The sequence below is a fragment of the Herpailurus yagouaroundi genome, unplaced genomic scaffold, assembly GCF_014898765.1.
Source record: "Herpailurus yagouaroundi ecotype Mexico unplaced genomic scaffold, PumYag 141, whole genome shotgun sequence".
Lineage (NCBI taxonomy): Eukaryota > Metazoa > Chordata > Mammalia > Carnivora > Felidae > Herpailurus > Herpailurus yagouaroundi.
In genome coordinates this window covers 39,317,345-39,339,041 of record NW_024412396.1, presented here as the reverse complement: position 1 = coordinate 39,339,041, position 21,697 = coordinate 39,317,345, and the positions used below count along the sequence as shown (strand labels likewise).

The following is a 21,697-nucleotide window of genomic DNA, read 5'->3' as shown; positions in this document are numbered from 1 at the left end:
AAATGAAAAACCAGTCACAGAGAATGTCTTTCTAAACTCTAACTCCTCAATCTTCTGCAACTGGAAAATAATCTTGATTGAAGTCCTAAAATTGCTTTCCCCATACCTGTCAGAATGGCTAAAATTAACAACACAAGAAGCAACAGGTGTTGGTGAGGATGTGGAGAAAGGGGACTCTCCTGCACTGTTGGTGGGAACACAAACTGGTGGAGCCACTCTGGGAAATAGTATGGAGGCTCCTCAAAAAGTTAAAAAGAGAGCTACCTTATGACCCAACAATTTCACCACTGGGTAGTGAAATGGGAAGAAAAAAGTTGTCTTCCCATCTGTCTTCATTTACACTGAAATCTTAGAATAGGAAGTAAAGGAGTTCTTAAACTAAAAGATTATTAAAATATCATTTATAGAGAGAGTGGTTCCTTTTTCAGGGCTTAACTTTCTTCTCAAAACAGTTTAATGAGCCACGTGGTACTTAGCACATACCAAGGATGATCACAATTCTGTCCCCCTCCCCACTCAGCACCCCCCATCCCTCCTCTCTCTTTTTCTTGCTTGTTTTGGAAAGCATTGATAGCCTTTTGATTCTTCCCTGTGTAGCATGTGTGACATATCCTACTGTGTTTCCATCTGTTCTATTTCAATTTGACTTCAGGGATAGGGAAATATTCAAGGGCTCAAAAACAATATGCTGGTAGGATCCATTTCATTAATAAACACAGGAAAACAAAGAAAAATTCTGACTTATCTTTCAATTCCTTGAATAAAGAAACGTTTAGTGTTATAATTTTAAAATTGAAAGATGACCATCCTTTATGTTTTGAGGGCTTGGATCACAGAAGGGGTTGGGATGTGAGAAAGGGAAAGAATATTTGAGCGGAGTTCCAACTCCCTTCCATCCTCAGAAGAACCGGGTCCTGGGTTGGAAACAGGTCACAGGTTGTGAAGAGTCAAAGGACAAATCAAAAGAAACTCTTCCCCCAAAACGAACAAGTTAACAGAAAATTTTAAAGTTATTTTATATACCGGGCATTTGAAAACTGTCATTCCTCAGCAGGCTTTAGATGCTTCCAGATCTGGCCAAATCCTAAATTCTGCATAACAAATTCCTTCCTGATTTCTCTTCGAAGGAAATTATCTCGAGATAAGATCAGTCTGGGTCATCTGGTGGTGTCTTCCTCTTCTGTCAGGGAAAAAGATAGGAACATGTCGTTTCAAAACTAAAACATTTAACTTTCATATTACATTTCAGTTTATAAAAGCACAGGACGGAGTTTATTTTTCAAATGCAGTGGCGACATCCAGTGGACAAAATGCTTCAGTAATTTACCAAGTAGATAAATAAACATTTATTATATCTGTCATTAAGAAAAAATATGCTTTTAAAAATTTGTCCCTTAATACATGTTCTCTTAATATGTATAAATACAGGTCAGCGGCCACTGATAGAGGAAGTTTCTCACACTTATACTAAAATAGCCCTCAGTGATTTGTGTGACCAGGGCCTTGGGCCCCACAGAATTCATACTGGCATGGAAACAAGATTTGTCCCTAGCCACCTTTCTCCCTTCCATCAGGACTCTGATGAGGTGTTCTGACAATAACCACACTTTCAGGGAGGCTCTGATCTTTAAGTACTCTTAAAGGTACTTAGGAGATAATAGTGAAATAATATCTCTTAGATGCCAGGGCTGGAGTCTGGTTAGAGTCCAGCATGGGAGCAGATATTAAAGTAAAATTTCTAAGTAAGCTGTCTGCATGTGGAAGAGGAGGGCTTTCATGCTTTATTTTAATATGCTAAGCAAAATCAAATATAATTAAGTAACCAACTAAAAAAAGCCATCTATGAGTTCTGAATTGTTCTTCGTTCTCTTTCAGGTATAGTCCAGCTAAGAAGACATGATCGACTCTAATGTATAAAAGGACACTTGAGTCTAATGACTAAAGAGAGCTCCCGCTTGTTCAGTGTCTACCGAAGCAAGGCATCATGCTAAGATTTTATATACATTTAATCACATCATGTTAAATACACACACAATGCGGGTATGTAGGCATTATTAAGTCTATTTTATAGACAAGAAAAATGAGGCTCTATAAAGTTACATGACTTAAGTAGCAGAGTCAGAGAGCAAATCTCAGTTATTTCAATTCTAAAGCCCATTATCTTTTCAGGATATACATTGCATCCCGCCATAAAACAGGAAGAAAAAGAAAATGGAAGCTAGCACTTTCACTATTTTCCTAAAATGGAAAAATAACACACTTCCTCCCTTGCTTTGTACCATCAAACTTGGTATATTGTATATTTTTCAACTTCAGGAGGAGAAGTTTGCAATGATGCTGCCTCATTAGACCCTTAAAAATACCATAAAATTTGATTTATATTAGCAGAAAGGTGACAGCATGGTTACTAGAACCAGTTGCTTAGATTTGAACCCTGGCTCACCTATTTATTTGCTGCACAACCTTGAGCAAGTTACTTAACTTCTCTGGGCATCAGTGTCCTCATTTGCAAATGGCATTATAATATCTATTTCTATCTATGAAATAATAGGTTGCTGTGAGCATTGAGTACAGTGCTTACAACAGTGACTGGCATGGAACAAAATCTCAGTATCGTCCTTATTGTTGGAATTGTTTCTATTAATATGTTAAAAAGTGACAAACTACTGCATTTATTTAAAAAAAATTTTTTTAACGTTTATTTATTTTTGAGACAGAGAGAGATAGAGCATGAACGGGGTGGGTCAGAGAGAGAGGGAGACACAGAATCTGAAACAGGCTCCAGGCTCTGAGCTGTCAGCACAGAGCCTGACGTGGGGCTCGCACCCACGAACTGCGAGATCGTGACCTGAGCTGAAGTTGGACGCTTAGCCGAATGAACCACCCAGGCGCCCCAGCATTTCTTTATTTTTAAACACTTCATTGATGTATAATTTACAGAACATAAAATTCACCCATTTTAACAGTACAACTCAATGATTTTTAGTAACTATACCGAACTGTGCAACAATCACCACAATTCAGTTTTAGACATTTCTATCATCCTAAAAACTTCCCTTGGGTCCATTTATACTTAATCCCCACTGCCATTCTCAGCCCTAACCAACCATGGATCTACTTTTTGTCTTTGTAAACTTGCCTTTTCTAAACATTTCATATAAATGGAATCCTACAATGTATAGTCTCTGCGTTTGGTTTCTTCCACCATAGCATGAGGTTTTGAGGTTGGTCCATGCTGTAGTATATATTAATAGCTAGTTCCTTTTAAATGCTGAATAGTATTCCATTGTATGGAATTGTATTTACCCATTCACCACCCGATCAATGTTTGGGTTGTTTCCACTTTTTGGCTATTCTGAATAATACTGCTCTGAACATTCACATGCCAGTCTTTGTGTGGACAGATGCCTTCTGTTCTCCTGGGTGATATCTAGTAGTGGGATTGTTGAATCATATGGTAAATCTGTTTAACTTTTTAAGTAATGGACAAATTGTCTTCTGAAGTGGCTGCACCATTTTACATTCCACCAGCAACGTATAGATTCCCCTTTTTCCACATCCTCACTAACACTTGGTATGGGCTGTCTTTTTCATAGACCTTCTAGTTAACATGTAGTAATATTTTATTGTGGTTTCCATTTGCACTTCCCTAATGATTCATGATGTTAAACACCTTTTCATGAGTTATTAGCCATTTATAGATCTCCTTTAATGAAATATCTGTTCTTCTATATGTTTTTTAAAAATGTTTATTTACTTATGTTTATTTTTCAGAGAGTGCGAGTGGGGGAGGGGCAGAGAGACAGGGGGCAGAAGATCTGAAGCAGGCTCTGCACTGACAGCACAGAGCCTGATGTGGGGCTCGAACTCAGGAGCCATGAGATCATGACCTGAGCCAAAGTTGGATGCTCAACCGATTGGACCACCCATCACCCCTTATTTATTTATTTATTTATTTATTTATTTATTTATTTAGAGAGGGAACAAGTGCAAGTGGAGGCAGGGCAGAGAGGAAAGGAGAAAGAATCCCAAGTAGGCTCTATGCTGTTAAGTGCAGAGCATGACCAGACGCTTGAACCCACGAACTGTGAGATCATGACCTGAGCCGAAATCAGGTCAGACACTTAACCTACTGAGCTACCCATGTGCCCCCTATTCATTTTTTAAAAATGTTTATTTATTTTTGAGAGAGAAAGAGATAGCACGTGGGAACAGGGGAGGGGCAGAGAGAGAGGGAGACAGAGGATCAGAAATGGGATCTGCACAGAGAGCAGAGAGCCCGATGTGGGGCTTGAATTCATGAACGGGGAAATCATGACCTGAGCCGAAATCAAGTCAAATGCTTAACCGACTGAGCCACCCAGACGCCCCACCATTCATTTTTTAATTGAGTTGTTTGGTCTCTTTTTAATGACTTGCAAGAGTCGATATGGAATACTTCTCCATTTATTTAGATCTTATTTAATTTCTCTCTGCCAGTTTGTAGTTTTCAGTGTATAACACTTGCATTTCTTTTCTTAGTTTTTCCTAAGTATTTTTATTCTTTTTGAAATCATAGTAAAAGGCATCATTCATTTTCAGATTGTTCATTGTTAATAGGTAGAAATACGCTTGATTTTGGTATCTGATCTTATATCCTATAACCTCAAATAGATCCATTATTAGTTCTAATATTTTTTTTTGTATTTGTTAAAGTTTTCTATATAGAAGGTTGTTACATCATTTACAAATAAAGACAGTTTATTTCTTCACTTCCAATCTGACTGATATTTATTTTTTTGTTGCCTGATTGTGGTGGCTAGAATCTTTGGTTACATCTTGAATAGAAGTGGTGAGAACAGATATCCTTGCCTTTTTTTTTTTTTAATGTTTATTTGTATTTTTGAGAGAGAGAGAGAGAGTGCAACTAAGGGAGGGTGAGAGAGTGAGAGGGACAGAGGATCCAAAGTGGGCTCCATCCTGACAGCAGCGACTGTGGGTTAACAGTGTTAAAGACTATAATTTTGCTGATTTTCTGTCTAGTTATTATTTTAGTTTTTGAGAGTAGGATATTAAAGTTTCCAGTTATTATTGTTGAATTCTATTTCTCCTTTCAATTTTCTGTTTTTGCTTCATATATTAAAAGGTCCATTAGGGGCGCCTGGGTGGCGCAGTCGGTTAAGCGTCCGACTTCAGCCAGGTCACGATCTCGCGGTCCGTGAGTTCGAGCCCCGCGTCGGGCTCTGGGCTGATGGCTCAGAGACTGGAGCCTGTTTCTGATTCTGTGTCTCCCTCTCTCTCTGCCCCTCCCCCGTTCATGCTCTGTCTCTCTCTGTCCCAAAAATATAAATAAACATTAAAAAAAAAATTAAAAAAAAAAAGGTCCATTAGATGTATATATATATACATGGTTTTTGTTTTTGTTTTTGAGAGAGAGAGACTGCATGCATGCATGCAGACAAGCAGGGAAGGGGCAGAGGGAGAGAAGGAGAGGGAAGCTTAAGCAGGTTTCATGTTTAGAGCAGAGTCTGACCTCACAACCAAGAGATCATGACCTGAGCCAAAATCAAGAATCAGATACTTAACCGACTGAGCCACCCAGGGCCCCAATGTATATATGTTTTTAATTGTTTATCTTCCTAATGGACTGTTTGTGTTATCATTATAATGTCCCTTTTCTCCTATGGGAACAATTTGTTTGGTCTTAAAACCTATTTTGTCTGATATTTTAGCCACTCCATCTCTCTTATGGTTACTTTTTGCATCATTTTACTTTCAACCTGTTTGTATTTATCTTTGACTATGAAAGTGTGTCTCTTACAGACAGCATGTAGTTGGAGCGTATTTACTTATATCTCTGCCTTTTAATTGGACTGCTTAATCCATTTACATTTAATATAATTAGTTTTGTGGTTAGATTCATGCCTGCCATTTTTCTATTTGTTTTCTTCAGGTCTCATGTCATTTTTGTTCCTATGTTCCAACTTTATTGGCTTATTTGCATTAAACAAATATTCCTTGGCATACCATTTTAATTCCTTTGTTCATTTCTAAGCTATTTTTTGAGTTGTCATGGTTCCTCTAAGATTTATGACATGTATCGTTATCATAATTTACTTCAGGTTTATACTGACCATTTCCAGTAAATATAGCCAGATCATGAAAGGCCTTGTATACCATGCTTAATCAGTGGGAAAGGGGGCTGGTGGGGTACAATTATTTTAAAGTATAAAGAGACATGGTCACATTTGCATTTCAGAGTGCTCTAACAGAAATGTAGACGATCAATTTCAGGGAGGCACCACTAGAGAAATCAGAGCTCTCTCGGTGATCCTCCCCTTGAGTTTTTCTTGATTTCCCAATGTGGTTTCTGTGCATTCTTACATGGGGTCAGGAGTCAGACCCTTAAGCCTGTACACATTCTATCTTTAGCTTGTAAAGCTCCAAAGTAATGAACTCCAACTGCTGGGAACTCGCTCTGGGTAAAGTTATGCAAGGCAATGCTCAATTATTCAGAAGTCATCCACTGAATTGCATATAATTAGATCCACAGTATCTCTGTCTCATTCCTTCTTCCTGCCTTAATCTTATTTATTGGTTGATTAATTCCTTCATATTATGTATAAAGAAAAAAAAAAGCCAGGGTGAGTACGCTTTCCCTTTTCATAGTTTGAGTGAAAAATAGAAAAGAGTTTTAAACTAAGAGTTCAAATGAAATTTGTGGCCATCAGTGTAATGTTACTAACCTTTAGCCTACCTTCTAGAATAGATTATAAATTTTTTTCTCTTTTCAATGTTCATTAACTTTCTGGTCACCAGAATAGCCGCTCTAAAAAAATATTAATAATGTGAATTAATAATGTGCTTAATTTTCTTTTTTTCTTAATTTTTTTTTTTTAATGCTTATTTATTTTTGAGACAGAGAGAGACAGAGCATGAACGGGGGAGGGTCAGAGAGAGGGAGACACAGAATCCGAAACAGGCTCCAGGCTCCGAGCTGTCAGCACAGAGCCCGATGCGGGGCTCGAACTCACGGACTGTGAGATCGTGACCTGAGCCGAAGTCGGCTGCTTAACCAACTGAGCCACCCAGGCGCCCCAATAATGTGCTTAATTTTCAATTAATAAGGCATACATTTACTTTTGTTTTAATAGGTTTATTTCAGATGAGACTATTTGAAGCTCCTCAAAACCCCCACTTGGGGGGTAATTTTGAATAAAATTTATACAGGCAGGAAATAGTAAGCAATTGATAGTAACACTACCTAAGAGTGTTAACTGAACTGATATATCTTGATGATAAATATGCAAGATATTCTCTCTCTGGTTTTTTTTGTTTGTTTTTTAAGTAGGCTCCATGCCCAATGTGGGGCTTGAACTCATGACCCTGAAATCAAGAGTTGTGTGCTCTACGGACTGAGCCAGCCAGGTGCCCTCAAGGTATTCTCATTTTGAGTGAATGATTTGGACAGTCCATGCATCAAACTTGAAAATTACATGCAATTAGGAGCTCCTGAGTGGCTCAGTTGGTTAAGGGTCCAACTCTTGGTTTCAGCTCAGGTCATGATCTCACAACTCATGAGTCCTGCATCTGGCTCTGTGCTGACAGCGCAGGGCCTGCTTGGGATTCTCTGGCCCCCTCTCTCTCTGCCCCTCCTCTGCTCATGCTCTCTCTCTGTCTCTCTCAAAAATAAATAAATAAAAATTAAAAAAAAAAAAAAAGAAAGAATGAAAATGACACACAATTAGACCGAATGCTAATATACTGGCTGGCAGTCTAGGGATCCAAACAGATTCAGAAGGCTAAAATAATGAGGCAAAATAAGAGAGCTAAAATTTAACACATATGAACATTGTGCCAATTATGAATGAGTTTGACTAATATAATGGAAAGCCTAAATTTATAATAGCTTAACCAAACAGGCAGTATTCATAAGAAGAAAGTGTGGTAGTACCCCAAACTCTTCAGACAATGCCTGGAAGGTGGTGTTCCCACTATAGGATTCTCAAACTGAGTCATGTTCTTAGGAGGTCATTAGAATGGTGATAGGATTCAAATCCATGTCTATGAAAAATATTTGGAGAGAGTTAGGCATTTATTCGGGGGGGGGGGGGGGCGGAAATTCTTATTGTCCCATCTTAGGAAAGGAGAATCAGATTTTCTCTGTGCTACTCCAGATGGCAAAAGTAGGACCAATTGATAGTCATGGCAGAGAGGCAGATTTCAGTTCAAACTGAGTTTTTAACGTTAGAACACTCTGGAAATAAAATAAGTTATTCAAGGAGCTAAATTTCTAGTAATAACAAAAATAATGGCAATAACTAACTGAGGGTTTATAATGTACCAGGTACTTACATGAATTAATTTATTTTATATTCAAAATTACTCTAGAAGAAACTACTATTATCCTTGTTTCACAGATAAGGAACTCAATTTATTTGCCCCAGGCCAGACAGCTAGAAAGCAGAAGACATGAATCCATGGAGTCTGACTCCAAAGCTGGAGTTCTGACCTGCTCTGTGTGCAGGTAGAGGCTTGCTGACTAATGGTATGGGTGAAGTAGGGTGAAAGGTGTCAGATATGGATCAAAGCCTGGCTAGGATGAGGTAACTTACATGAGACTAATAGCTACATTCATCGAACACCTGCTGGGTGTCAGGCACGGGACTAAAAATTTCACGTACATTAAGAGATAATGCAGCAGGAGCACACAATGGTGCATTCAGTACACACTCAAGTACCATAAGCTGCTATGACCACTTTTGATCCTCTCAGCAGCTTTATTAGATGAGCATTATTGCATCTACTTTGCTAACAGAGAAAGTGATAACTTGAGAGACGAAGTAAATTATCCGTCAGGTGACAGTGCCAGTAAAGCTGGCAGGTGACTCAGGATACTACAGCTCTAGCCTTTCCACTAAGCCATGTTTCACCAGAATACTGACGCTTGCAACCTGGAAGTTTTAGGGTTCTGTGAAACCAGTAAGCAAATAATAACTTTAACAACAACAACGTCTATGCAGACTTAGATAAATCTTGCAAATTAGTAGGCCATTAGCTATTTGAAGCTAAACCTTAAAGAGTATAATAAGTACATACCAGAAGTGCAATGAAATGAGATAGGTTGTGTTTTAAAATTTTTCAAACTCACTATTTATCAGCAAAAGACAATCTTCCTGGCTCTTCTCTCTACAAATACCACCCAGAAATTCTCATATGCCGATAAATGAAGAGAAGTTTCAAATTAGAATTGTGATCATGAGTTGAAGCCAATGGCCTTCAAGGATCAGAGCTGAATAGAAGCGGAAGAGGCTAGGGTCTAAAAGCCCTTGAGGAAACAGGGCCTGAGACGGTCACTGCAGACTGAGACTATGCACAGGGTAGAGCTGTAAATGAGCTCTCTGCATAAAACTGGCAGCCGGACAAGCTGTTCTGCCTTCAGAACAGAAGAAAAAACAAAAACAAAAACAGGGGGTAGAAAAACTCCACCTGTTGGTGTGTGTAGACACATACAGGGACACAAGCTAGCAGGCTGGGCCATGGAGGGAAAAGGAGCCACTAAGAGAAACCGAGACCAAAGCCGCTGCAGGAAGTGGCTGTAGGACAAATTTGTATTGTCTTCAAGGTGACAACATCACCGTGGGAGGACGGAAGGAAGGGAAGGGAACGATGAATGCCTGTCTGGTGGGGGAAGGGAAAACAAAGAGTTGGGTCCCCATCTCCCATAGTTAGAAACCAATAAATAGTTTATAAAACTGAAAAACCAAGAAATAACAATTAAGCATGCTATTTAGAGACATGGCAGTAAACATCAAAATATTTAGTTGTACGAGATGAGAGTAGTTGCCTCTGAAAAGTGAGTAATGGGCAGGAGGAGGCCAGGGTATTGCTATTTTTCTTAACAAAACTTGTTGAATTACTTGACTCTTTATAAATAGAGTGCATGTAGAGGTGCCTGGGTGGTTCAGTCAAGTGTCCAACTCTTGATCTCTACTCAAGTCATGATCTTGTGATTCCTGGGATGGAACTCCACATTGGGCTCTGCACCGATGGCACAGAACCTGCCTAGGATTCTCTCTCTCTCTCTCTCTCTCTCTCTCCCTCTCTCAAAATAAATGAATAAACTTTAAACAAAGTGCACTGTGTACTATTGATAATGATTTAAAAAAAAAACTTTACTAAAGCTTCCTATTTGTTTGGGTTTATTCAATCTTGTAGATTCTTATGAACAGATTTTTCATGCTAGACACACACGGTCTTTTTTGGATTATTCTAATTCCTTCAAGTAATCCTTCCCTAGAAGCAGTTTAGCAGAGATAAAATCGCTTCATGAACAGGTTTGAAGTCACAATTGTAAATATTCATATTGTCAGGCAGCGTTAATCCTAAATAGATCCTGAATATGAGGCATACTAGCTTGGATTAAGAGTGAAAATAAAGGGGGCTTTTTTTTCCCTAACTGCCCAGCATTTCCAAAACAACAATATTCGAGGAATAGAGAATGGTGGGACTGTCAATATAGAGGGTTTGTGATCCTTAAGAATATGCATCACCATATTCTTATATGGTGATAAGTGTATCATATTGTGTATAGCAACCTGCCACTGAATTTAGCAGATACACATACACACGCATGCACATACTGATACATTATAGATACACATACTGGTAGTGTGAATAACTGTATACTTTTAACTTTTATATAATTACAAATTTACAAAATTTACAACAGTCTAAGGAACTTCCATATACCCAGCAGACTTGCAAATTATTTAAATTTTGCACCACTTAATCATTCTCTCTTTCTATATTTAATTTGTTTGTTTGTACATACACAGGCATACACATATATGTATGTATATTCTTTCTGAACCATTTAAAATTAAGTTGTTACCAGGTTAGAGGGCAACTATGCCCTTACCCCTACACACTTTTTGTATATTTTCTAAGAACAAGGACATTCTCTTATGTAACCAGTACAAGGACCTAAATCAGAAAGTTTAATATTGATATACTATTATCTAATCTGAAGTCCATATTGTCCAAATTAATGTGCTTCATAGCTATTTCTTTTTCCTTGTCCACAGTCCAACCCAGAATGCCATATTGTATTTAGTTGTGACGACTCATTGGTCTCTTTTAATCTAGACTAGTTCCTCAATGTTGAGAGTATAGACCAGATATTTTACAAAATGTCATTCAATCTGAATGTCTGCTGTTTCTCATAATTAAATTCATATTAGATATTGGGACATAATTCAATATTATTCCAATATTGTTAATGTTAATTTTACTAAGTGAAAGTAGTGGTCAAGACATTACTTCATAGTAAAGTTAATATTTTTCTCTACACAAATATTAAGTAATTTGTTTAAAAAATTTTTTTTAAATGTCTATTTATTTTTGAGAGATAGCGTGAGCCGGAGACGGGCAGAGAGAGAGGGAGACACAGGATCCTAAGCAGGCTCCAGGCTCTGAGCTGTCAGCACAGAGCCCGACAGGAGGCTCAGACCCACAAACTGTGAGATCATGACCTGAGCTGAAGTTGGATGCTTAACTGACTGAGCCACCCAGGTGTCCCTACTTTAATAATTTTAAATGACAAATTAAATTTCTTAAATAGATACAGGACCACTCTGTTTCCTTTCATATTGGGCTGGTTGTAGTAAGTTGTGTTTTGCAGGGAATTTCCTCTCAATTATCCAATTTTAAAAATGATAGTTGTTTATAATATCCCCTTATTATCCTATCAAAGTCTGTAGGATCTAGACTAATAACCCTGCCTCATTCTTGATATTGATAAATCTGTGTCCTCTCTATTTCTTTTTTTTTTTAACTTTTTTTTTTTAACGTTTATTTATTTTTGAGACAGAGAGAGACAGAGCATGAATGGGGGAGGGTCAGAGAGAGGGAGACACAGAATCTGAAACAGGCTCCAGGCTCCGAGCTGTCAGCACAGAGCCTGACGCGGGACTTGAACTCATGGACCGCGAGATCATGACCTGAGATGAAGTCAGCGGCTTAACCGACTGAGCCACCCAGGCGCCCCTCTATTTTTTTTTTTAAAGTTTATTTACCTATCCCAATTTACTTTCAAATAATATTTTACCCCTTCACATAGAATGTAAGAAACTTATAAAGCTATGCATCCACTTCTTTCCTGTCTTTATGCATTATTGTTACACTTTTTACTTCTACATATATTATGAACTCTACATTTTAATTGTCTTTTATTTAAATAACAAGTGGCTTTTAAATTGGGTGCCTGGGTGGTTCAATCATCTAAGTGTCTGACTTCGGCTCAGGTCATGATCTCACGGTTTGTGAGTTTGAGCCCTGCATCGGGCTCTGTGCTGACAGCGCAGAGCCTGGATCCTGCTTTGCATTCTGTGTCTCCCTCTCTCTCTGCCCCTCCCCTGCTGATGCTTTGCCTCTCTCACTCTCTCTCTCAAAAATGAACATTAAAAAAAATAAAAAACATTAATAAACATTAAAAAATCAAATACAATGAGGAAAAAGTATTTTATATATACCTACAAATTTACCTTTTCTGGCACTCTTTATCCTTTTGTGAAGATCCAAATTTCCACACTATATCATATTCCTTCAAGTCTGCTGGTGATGTATTCTCTCAGCCTTTGTCTGAAAATGTCTTTGTTATGCCTTCAAATTTTGAATGATACTTTTGCCAAACGTGGATGCTCCGTGGTTTTCTGGAAACTGGTGAGCGTTGTTCTATTGGACTCAAATTCTGAGCTCTGTCTCCTCTATGGTCACCAGCAATGGTAATCTCTGCCTAGATCTGTTAGCCTGCTTCTTCTAGCTGTGCTGCTTGGCGTTTCTCCCATGAATGTGCAGAACAGAAGTCAAAGATTTGGGCTGAATCTATATGCAGAATTCACTACTCCTCCTATGTGGTCATCTGCTTTCTAGAGTCTTCACTTTTCAGCCATTCTGACAGCCTCAGAGACTAGCCTTTTGCTTGAGTTCTAACTGCTCCACTCTGCAGGACTGGGGAGTGCCCTCAAGAAAAAAGCCATAAAAATTGCAGATTATATTCCAGATTCCAGTGTGACTTTCCTTCTTTTAAGGGTCAACTTCTCTCTAGTTTCCAGCAGCTTTGGTCACTCTCCAGTGCCTTCAAGTATGTATTAATTATACTTTAATTATACTTTATCCAAGGCTGAAAATTGTTATCTATGGGAGCATTGGTTCAATGTGAATTACTCTATCATTATGAAAACAGTAATATGAATAATTAAAAATTATATTTTCTTTGAGTCTTTCAAATTTGAGGTTGTGTGACTGCTATAGGTAGAAGACACGTCTCACTTAGTAATAACTTACTTTCTGGGAATGTAATAGGAAATATGGTTTCTCATGATTCTCATTCTGAATTGCAAAATTGTCCTCTCTTCTGACAAAGTACTCTGTCAAAGCAGTCAAGTGCAATCTCTTTCAGTTGTGAGCCATCCTTCTCATCAAAAACCTCATGATGTACCTTCCTTGTTTTCTCCATTTGTTAAATAAAGAAGAATTTTCCACTCCCTTCTAGATAGTTCTATTTTATTAGTTTTATATGTTGGGCTATTGTGCATGATTTTGTGTAAAGGAAGGGTGCAACTGTTAAAAACAGTTTATAAATCTGAGTCTAAATAATCTTTAATAGTCTCTAAAATTCAATAATTAATATATTTTAGTTTGCTCAACTATAGAAGATTGGTATGTGTGTATAAAATTAGCCTTTTGCATAGAAATTCCTATTCCTGGGGCACCTGGTGGCTCAGTTGGTTAAGTGTCTGACTTCAACCCAGGTCATGACCTCGCAGTTGGGGAGTTTGAGCCCCGCATCAGGGTCTCTGCTGTCAGCGTGGAGCCCACTTCAGATCCTCTGTCCCCTTTCTCTCTGCTCCTCCCCTGCTTGTGTGCACACTCTCTCTCTCAAAAATAAAATGAACATTAAAAAAAAAAAAAAGAAATTCCTATTCCTAAGTGATCTCCTTCAATGTGCTGCCTACTTGATAGCAGGTAGAATCATTTATCAACAAAATACTCCTCTGATTTATTTCTATTTGAGCTCATTCAAGGATCCATAATGCAAAACTCCCTTTATTACTAATAATTTTGCCATCAGTATTGCTAGTCTGTACTGTATGATATTTTCATAATAGTAATTGAACTAAAGGACAAAGAAAAGATTTTGAGAATTCTGGGAAATGTGTACTGTTCACAGCAAATGTTACTTATACTTAGTTCAAAGGCGTGTGTGCAGCCGTATGATGGACTAAGACTTACATAATAGTTTAGAGCTGTAACTGTGCCAACCTTACATCAGACACATTTACAAAAGACTGTCATTGCCCACAGTTTCATGCAATCGCTTTTCTGATTTAAGTTTCAGAGTTGTTAATGTCTGGATATTCCTGTTTATACGGAAGGTGGAGATTTCTACTTTGTGTTATGGAACTCATTAGTCGCCTGCTATCATCTTAATCAAGAAAAATAAATATTGTAATAAACATTCATGTAAAGCCTCCAGTGAACTAAGAGCTATTTGAATGAAAAACAATATGCTGGTATAGGTCAGAATGTTCCTTCCCCCTTGGTATGCTTGCTAATTTACTGAATGCATTCTGAGGTCTTTTTTTTTTTTTTTTTTTAACGTTTATCTATTTTTGAGAGAGAGAGAGAAAGAGAGAGAGCATGAGCAGGGGAGGGGCACAGGGAGAGGGAGACACAGAATTAGAAGCAGGCTCCAGGCTCCAAGCTGTCAGCACAGAGCCCCATGCAGGGCTTGAACCCATGAAACATGAGACCATGACCTGAGCTGAAGTCGGACGCCAACCGACTGAGCCACCCAGGCGCCCCCTGAAGGCTTTTAATGGTAAAGGAAAAGTACGAGGTGTTCTTTTTAGTGTGTTAACCGAGAGCACAATGCTTGTCTTCAGCCCACATACAAAAGCTAGTATAGTATCTGATCAAAAATACTGGTAGAGATTCCCCCTCCTACTTTGTAAGCTTCTTGGAGACACTGACCAAGAAGCTCATATTAATCTTTGTGATTCTGTCACGTACCTTACGTGTTGCCTTGCATTTTGGCAGGTGGCCAGCCAATGTTTGTTGAATAAATCCATCTTTATTTTGTAAATTTTTCCATAAGTCAAGTTGTTCAGGTAACAGGAAAATTTTAGGTCCTGATAGCCTTTTATGTTCAGGACATTATTGTTGTTGCCATTCTTATCTCTGCTACTGATGCAATAACTTAAACCCACCTACCAAATCATGCTATTTTAGCAATTAAAGCCTTCTCTCTTTCCTTTAGTTTCCTAAATTGCAAAATGAGGAAGACATCTTCTAGTGATACTTGATAATCAACTGAATGGCTATGTTACCAATGGCAAGTAGTACAAACACAAAGCATTAATAATTCCATTATAGTTGTAAGACTCATATGAGTGGTCAGGATCTTTAATTCTATCATCATATTGCAAAAACAAGATGAGCTCAGCTTAAACAAGAGATTCTTCTGTCAGAAGGGTAATACCAGATAATCCCAGGTAAACACACCAGTGTCTGCATTTTTCAGTGAAAACGAAAGTCTGTTGCTTTAGACGTGATGATCTTCCTCTTTACAAAATATTAACAATAGCCTATTTTAAAAATGCAAAATAGCTGTTGCTGGTATGTAGCTTGTTGGTGATAAAAAGTACAGTTTTTAGACCGAAAACTAACATGTAGTAAGAATGTCAGAAGCAAAGACCAAGAAGTCAGAAAACTCAAAGTATGTTTTGGTATTGGATCTGGGAGCTGAGCCATGTCACTGCAGTAAATGAGGTGGTAGAAAAGAAGCTGAGAAAGGTCCGATGGGATCAGACTAGGGAGGAGCTTAAATTCTCTATTACACAAGCTATCATACTCCATGCTATGGTGAACAGGAAGCCTTGGTTTTGTTTGGAGCAGGGATCTGGTTGTTATGGATACCGTAACAGGAAAGCTAGTCTCATAATAATGTGAAACAGAGACCAGGAGGAAGGGGGTAATCCTTACTCTCACAGAATAGAAAATTAAATCAACACTTTCTATTTTTCCTTATTACTATGAAATATATCATAGATGAAAGAGTAGAATACAATATATAGTTTAAGGAATAAACACCAGAATTACTTTCTAAATACACGTTTGCTACTTACGTATATATTCCTATGTCATATTTTTTTTTAGTTTTTCCTGTCCTTGATGTTATACATTGGAATCATATTTTAAGTATTTTTCTGTGATAGCTTTTTCCCCCATTCAGTATTTTTGAGGTTCTCATCCATATTCATCCTTATAGCTGTGGTTCATCCTTTTCACCATTGCATAGTATTTCATTATTTGAACACACCAAGTTTTATCCTTTAATAATGTTTCCAGGTTTTTGGTAACATGAACAGTGCAACTAAGAAATTCTTGCACATGCCTGTTAGTGTATATTAAAAGATTCTCTGGGGTAAATACTTAGGAATGGAATGCCAGATCACTAGAAATGGTATTTGCTTTTTTTTCCTTTCTCTCCTTTTTTTTTTTCAACTTACGAGGCAATACTAAATTGTTACCCAAAGTCAATATCAACTTTACAGTCCCATCAGGGGCATTATGAGAGCTTCTGTGGCTCCACTTCCTCATCAACATCAAAAATTGACTGATTTTTAACTTTTAGCCAATCTGGTAGGCGTGAAATGGTAGCTCACTGGTTTTAGCTTGTATTTCTCTGTTCTCTAATGAGGTTAAGAATCTTTCCATGTTTATAGAACTACTCTACGAGCCAGCAATTGCACTACTAGGCATTTATCCAAGGGATACAGGTGTGCAGTTTCGAAGGGACACATGCACCCCCATGTTTACAGCAGCACTATCGACAATAGCAAAGTATGGAAAGAGCCCAAATGTCCATCGATGGGTGAATGGATAAAGAAGATGTGGTATATATCTACAATGGAGTATTACTCAGCAATCAAAAAGAATGAAATCTTGCCATTTGCAACTACGTAGATGGAACTGGAGGGTATTATGCTAAGTGAAATTAGTCAGAGAAAGACAGAAATCATATGGATTCACTCAAATGAGGACTTTAAGACACAGAACAGATGAAAACAAGGGAAGGGAAGGAAAAATAACACAAAAACAGGGAGGGGGACAAAACATAAGAAACTCTTAAATATAGAAAACAAACAGAGGGTTACAGGAGGGGATGTGAGGGGGGAATGGGCTAAATGGGTAAGGGACATTAAGGAATCTACTCCTGAAATCACTGTTGCACTATATGCTAACTAACTTGGATGTAAATTTAAAAAAAATAAAAAAGAATCTTTCCATGTTTATTGGGGCGCCTGGGTGGTGTACTCATTTAAGCGTCCAACTTCAGCTCAGGTCTCAATCTCACAGTTTGTGGGTTTGAACCCCATGTCAGGCTCTGTGCTGACAGCTCAGAGTCTGAAGCCTGCTTCAGATTCTGTGTCTCCCTATCTCTCTGCTCCTCTTCTGCTCATACTCTCTCTCTCTCAAAAACAAATAAATATTAAAAAAAATTTTTTTAAAGAATATAGTTCATTGTGAGGTGCTTTTAAAAAGTAAAAAGAATCTTTCCATGTTTATTGCCCATACATGCTCCCTCTACTGTGAAAAATCTAATCATATAATTTGCTCACTTTCCAGTTGTTTTGTATTTCTTTTTTCATCTACCAGGCCACCTCTGTGTTACATCAGGTTTCCATTTATCCATGGATCTGTTTCTAGCAGCTGTTTTCTGGAAAATTCATTTTTCACTTACTTGAATACTTAAGACTAGTCAACTAAAAAACTATTTTTTTAAAGTAATCTCTGTACCCAACATGGGCTCAAACTCACAACCCCAAGATCAAGAGTCATATATGCTCCACCGACTGAGCCAGCTAGGTGTTCCCTAAAAAGCTATTTTTAATGAAAGCCACAATTGATGAATATAGAACAGTTTCTTTTTTCTTCTTTCTTTTCTTTTATTTACAAGAAAGTCTTGAAAATATTTAAGAATCACTAAGGATTAGTGTGCCACCAGAGGGAGCTCAAAGGGGTCCCTGAATTGTATAGCATGGTGTTCATGCATACACAGAATAAGGGAGTCTAGCTTACTGAGCATTTGCTGAATCATTTTCAGTATAACTTACATCAAAATCTTGGAGTTTTAAAGCATTTTGGGGGCACCTGGGTGGCTCAGTCATTAAGCATCTGACTTTGGATCTCAGAGTTTGTGAGTTCAAGTCCCCACAACAGGTGAGCTTGAACCCCCATCAGGTAAACTCCAGCCTGCTTCCAGTGAGCACAAGCCCCACTTCAAGTGAGTCCCCTGCTTCTCTCTCTCTCTGCCCCTAGTTCACTTGTGCCCTCTCTCTCTCTCAAAACAAACAAATAAATAAACTTATACAATATCCTTTAAAGAAAAAAGAAAGAAAGCATTTTTGTAGCGTGTCTCACCTTTCCCTCTAATATTTCACTATTTTTATTTCATTTTCCCATATCACTATGGCACAATAAGACACATCGTGAGATTAAATAACTTGTTTGGTATTGCATTTAGAATTTGTAATGTTCCTCCTGATTCTCTATTAAAGTTTCTGCAACCATTGCAGTCTTGACCCTTCCCTAGGCTCTGTGACCAATTCAGAAAGTGAGAAGTTTAGTACATTAGCTCTAGTCACTTCCTACAAATGAAGCTTGTCCCATTCTAGCCTTGCTGGCCAGGGACTAGTTATGAGATTCCGCCACCTCCTAAACCATTGTAAACAACAAGACTGGTGTTTTGTTTTTTATCAACTAGGTTCTCATCTGAAAAGCAGTTTCTGACTGTGTTCCTCCAAGAGACCAAAGTCCTGTCCTGAAACCCAGACCAGTGATATGCACCCCGTCAACTGCTCCTCAGGGCACTAGCAGCTAGGGATCCAGAGTGACTTTGTTAGCTGGAGTGTTTGTTTGCTTGTTTGTTTGTTCCACACTGCTTGCTGGGACAGAGGCTAATCATAGAACATAGACAGGCCACAAGCCAAGTCTCTTGGCTGCTTCTCTCTTTGTCCTGGTTGCTGGGAATCCAAAAAATAATTTTATATTTGATTACTATAGCTTTACTTTAGCAGCAATTGAGCAAAAATTTTCTTTGTATATTTTCATCTATTTATTGAGCCAGTGAACCTCTTGTCTATCCACTTTGGAATATGACTATATAAAAAACTGAATCTTTACCATCAAAAGCCGATAGTCCAGCATGAATGCAAGGCATCGAATAAGCTGTAACTGGTATAAAGGCCGAGGGCAGACACCCCTCCCCCAAATTGGGCCACTTTGGCATAAAGATTATTTTGAATTAAAAAGCAATCAAGGGGCGCCTGGGTGGCTCAGTAGGCTGAGCATCTGACGCTTGATTTTGGCTCAGGCCATGATCCCAGAGTTGTGGGATCGAACCCCACGTCAGGATCCATGCTGGGTGTGGAGATTTTCTCTCTCTCCCTTTGTTCTTCTTCCCTGCTTACTCTCTCTTATTCTTAAGAATAAATAAGTAAATAAATAATGATTTTTTTAAAAAAGAATAAAAATAAAAGCAATCAAAACCCAGTAGATTCAGAAAAGTTCCTTATCTCCCCAACTGCCTATAACATTTTAGATAGAGGACCTGCTCTAGGAAGAGATCTATTACCATAGATGGCTACATTATACTATGAACTAGGTATGGTAGACAGGGAGGAATTTAGCAAATCTTGTTTTATCCCAGTCCTCTATGTCCCGTTGTTTCTGGGGGACCCGCAAACATTTGTTTACCAAACATTTACTTTTTCATCTTCCTGTGAATTGCATTACTTCCTTTTGAAGTCCCAGACCCTTACCTTCTTCACCTTAGTTCAAAATGATATATACCTCGTTTTGCCTGTCTACAATTTTCACATCTGTGTGGAGTCCCCATACGTACAAAATTAAAATTTATTTTCTCCTGTTAATCTGTCTCATGTCAATTCTTAGTCCAGCTAGAAGGTCCTTGAAGGGGACAGGAGACATGGAGAACACCTAAATACTCATCTTCATTCCTGGATTACCGAGAAGTCACATACACCAAACCACTGTCCTCAGTAAAAACCCCAGGCCCCAAGCAAAGACCAAGACTCTCTTTCCTTTCCTTTCTTAGTCTCTCATGCTCCTATACTCTCTGTCTTCAATAAACCGCTCTCGCTTCCTTTCAGCTGCATTTGATTTCCATCCTGTTGGAAGCCAAGGCACCCTCTTGGCAGGTCCTGAAGGACCCACCTCTGGGTCCTCAGTCCCAGCCAGCCTGCATCACCAACTTTCAAAGAGAATGTGAAATGATGTATCACTGGAGTATTTGCTAGAATTTCTGAGCTGGGGTTTCACTGATACCACTAGTGACTTATCAAGTGGACTCTTAAGTGTCATAGAGGCTGATTTAATATAAAAGGAGAGAACATGGAGACGATAACTAGTGCAAATCCTTATCCAGTCTAAAATGAAAAGAAGAAAGAAAAGAGGATTACTGGCAGGGGCCAGGCAAGCTGCATGCATGACTGAACCAGGTAAAGCTGGGACACGGAGAACTGGAAAAGACATGCTCCAATAAATGTCTGCCAGACAGGAATGAGGGCCTAGTGTGCCCAGAGTGTCCCAATGTATAAGAGAAGCTAGAATTTAGAGTTTTATCTTGAAAAAATTTTAATGTTTATTCATCTTTGAGAGAGAGAGAGAGAGATGTGAGTAGGGGAGGGGCAGAGAGAGAGGGAGACACAAAACCTGAAGCAGGTTCCAGGCTCTGAGCTGTCAGCAGAGATCCAGGCGGGGCTCAAACCCATGAACTGCAAGATCATGACCTGAGCCGAAGTTGGACGCTTAACCGACTGAGCCACCCAGGTGCTCCTGAAATTCTCAATTTAACGTCAAATAACTGAAATTTTTTTTGATTGTGCAAGCTGAATAAAATGCCTCTGCCTTTTTATGATCTTTAATTTAGACTGCCTTTTATGATGACTTTCTAAGCATGGATTCATCGACTGAAGCCAACTAGATCTTGTTGTTTCTCCCATATAAATCATCTCTCCCTCATCCTACTGATGGGGTTTTGGACTGGTGGTGGGGGTTCAGAGCAGACGGCCAAGAATTCTTGAACATGTCTTTGGTGCATAAAAGATGATTTTATTAAAGCGTAGGGATAGGACCCAGGGGCAGAAATAGCTGCACTAGTGTTGTAAAGAGTGGTTACATACTATGAAGTTGGGGGAGATAAAGTCAAGAGGAAGTTTCTTAAAGGGATTTCCACATGCTAAAGAAGACTCACAGATTACTGGAATCCTCACTATTGTCAAACTAAAGTTGTTTTTCCCTCTAGCAAAGAATTATCATTAAGACAGTAGGGAGTTCCTGGAGATTAGGCTATTGATAAGGTGGCCTTTTTTCTTGTAATTTACTAAGACATTTGCAAACTGATGGAGACTCAGGTCAAGCTTGACTGTGACCTCTATCAGTTAACCATTGGTTTTCCTTCCTTTCCTTTGTCCTCGGGCAGCCAGGAGTAACTGAGGAATATCACACATATCCCACCTGGGCGGTGGGGGTGGAGCATGTCTATGGAGGAGGGCTGGGGGGGAGGTGCTGTCACTCATGCCTTGCCCTCAGTTTGCCTTATGCTCCCTCATCACTACCACCAACCTTC

General features: G+C 38.7%; 1 long non-coding RNA gene across 2 annotated transcripts in view; it reads right to left on the bottom strand.

The window, feature by feature from the left end:
• Positions 1–752: 752 nt before the first annotated feature.
• Positions 753–21,697, bottom strand: part of LOC121031886 (uncharacterized) — a 75,531-nt gene continuing 54,586 nt past the window's right edge. Inside the window, exons 3-5 of one of the 2 annotated variants that reach the window (XR_005790950.1) lie at positions 18,895–19,070; positions 12,525–13,002; positions 753–1,180 (exon numbers count right to left, since the gene is read on the bottom strand). This is a non-coding gene — a long non-coding RNA (uncharacterized LOC121031886). The remainder of the gene's footprint in view (positions 1,181–12,524; positions 13,003–18,894; positions 19,071–21,697) is intronic. The other variant, XR_005790949.1, reaches the window with a different exon arrangement.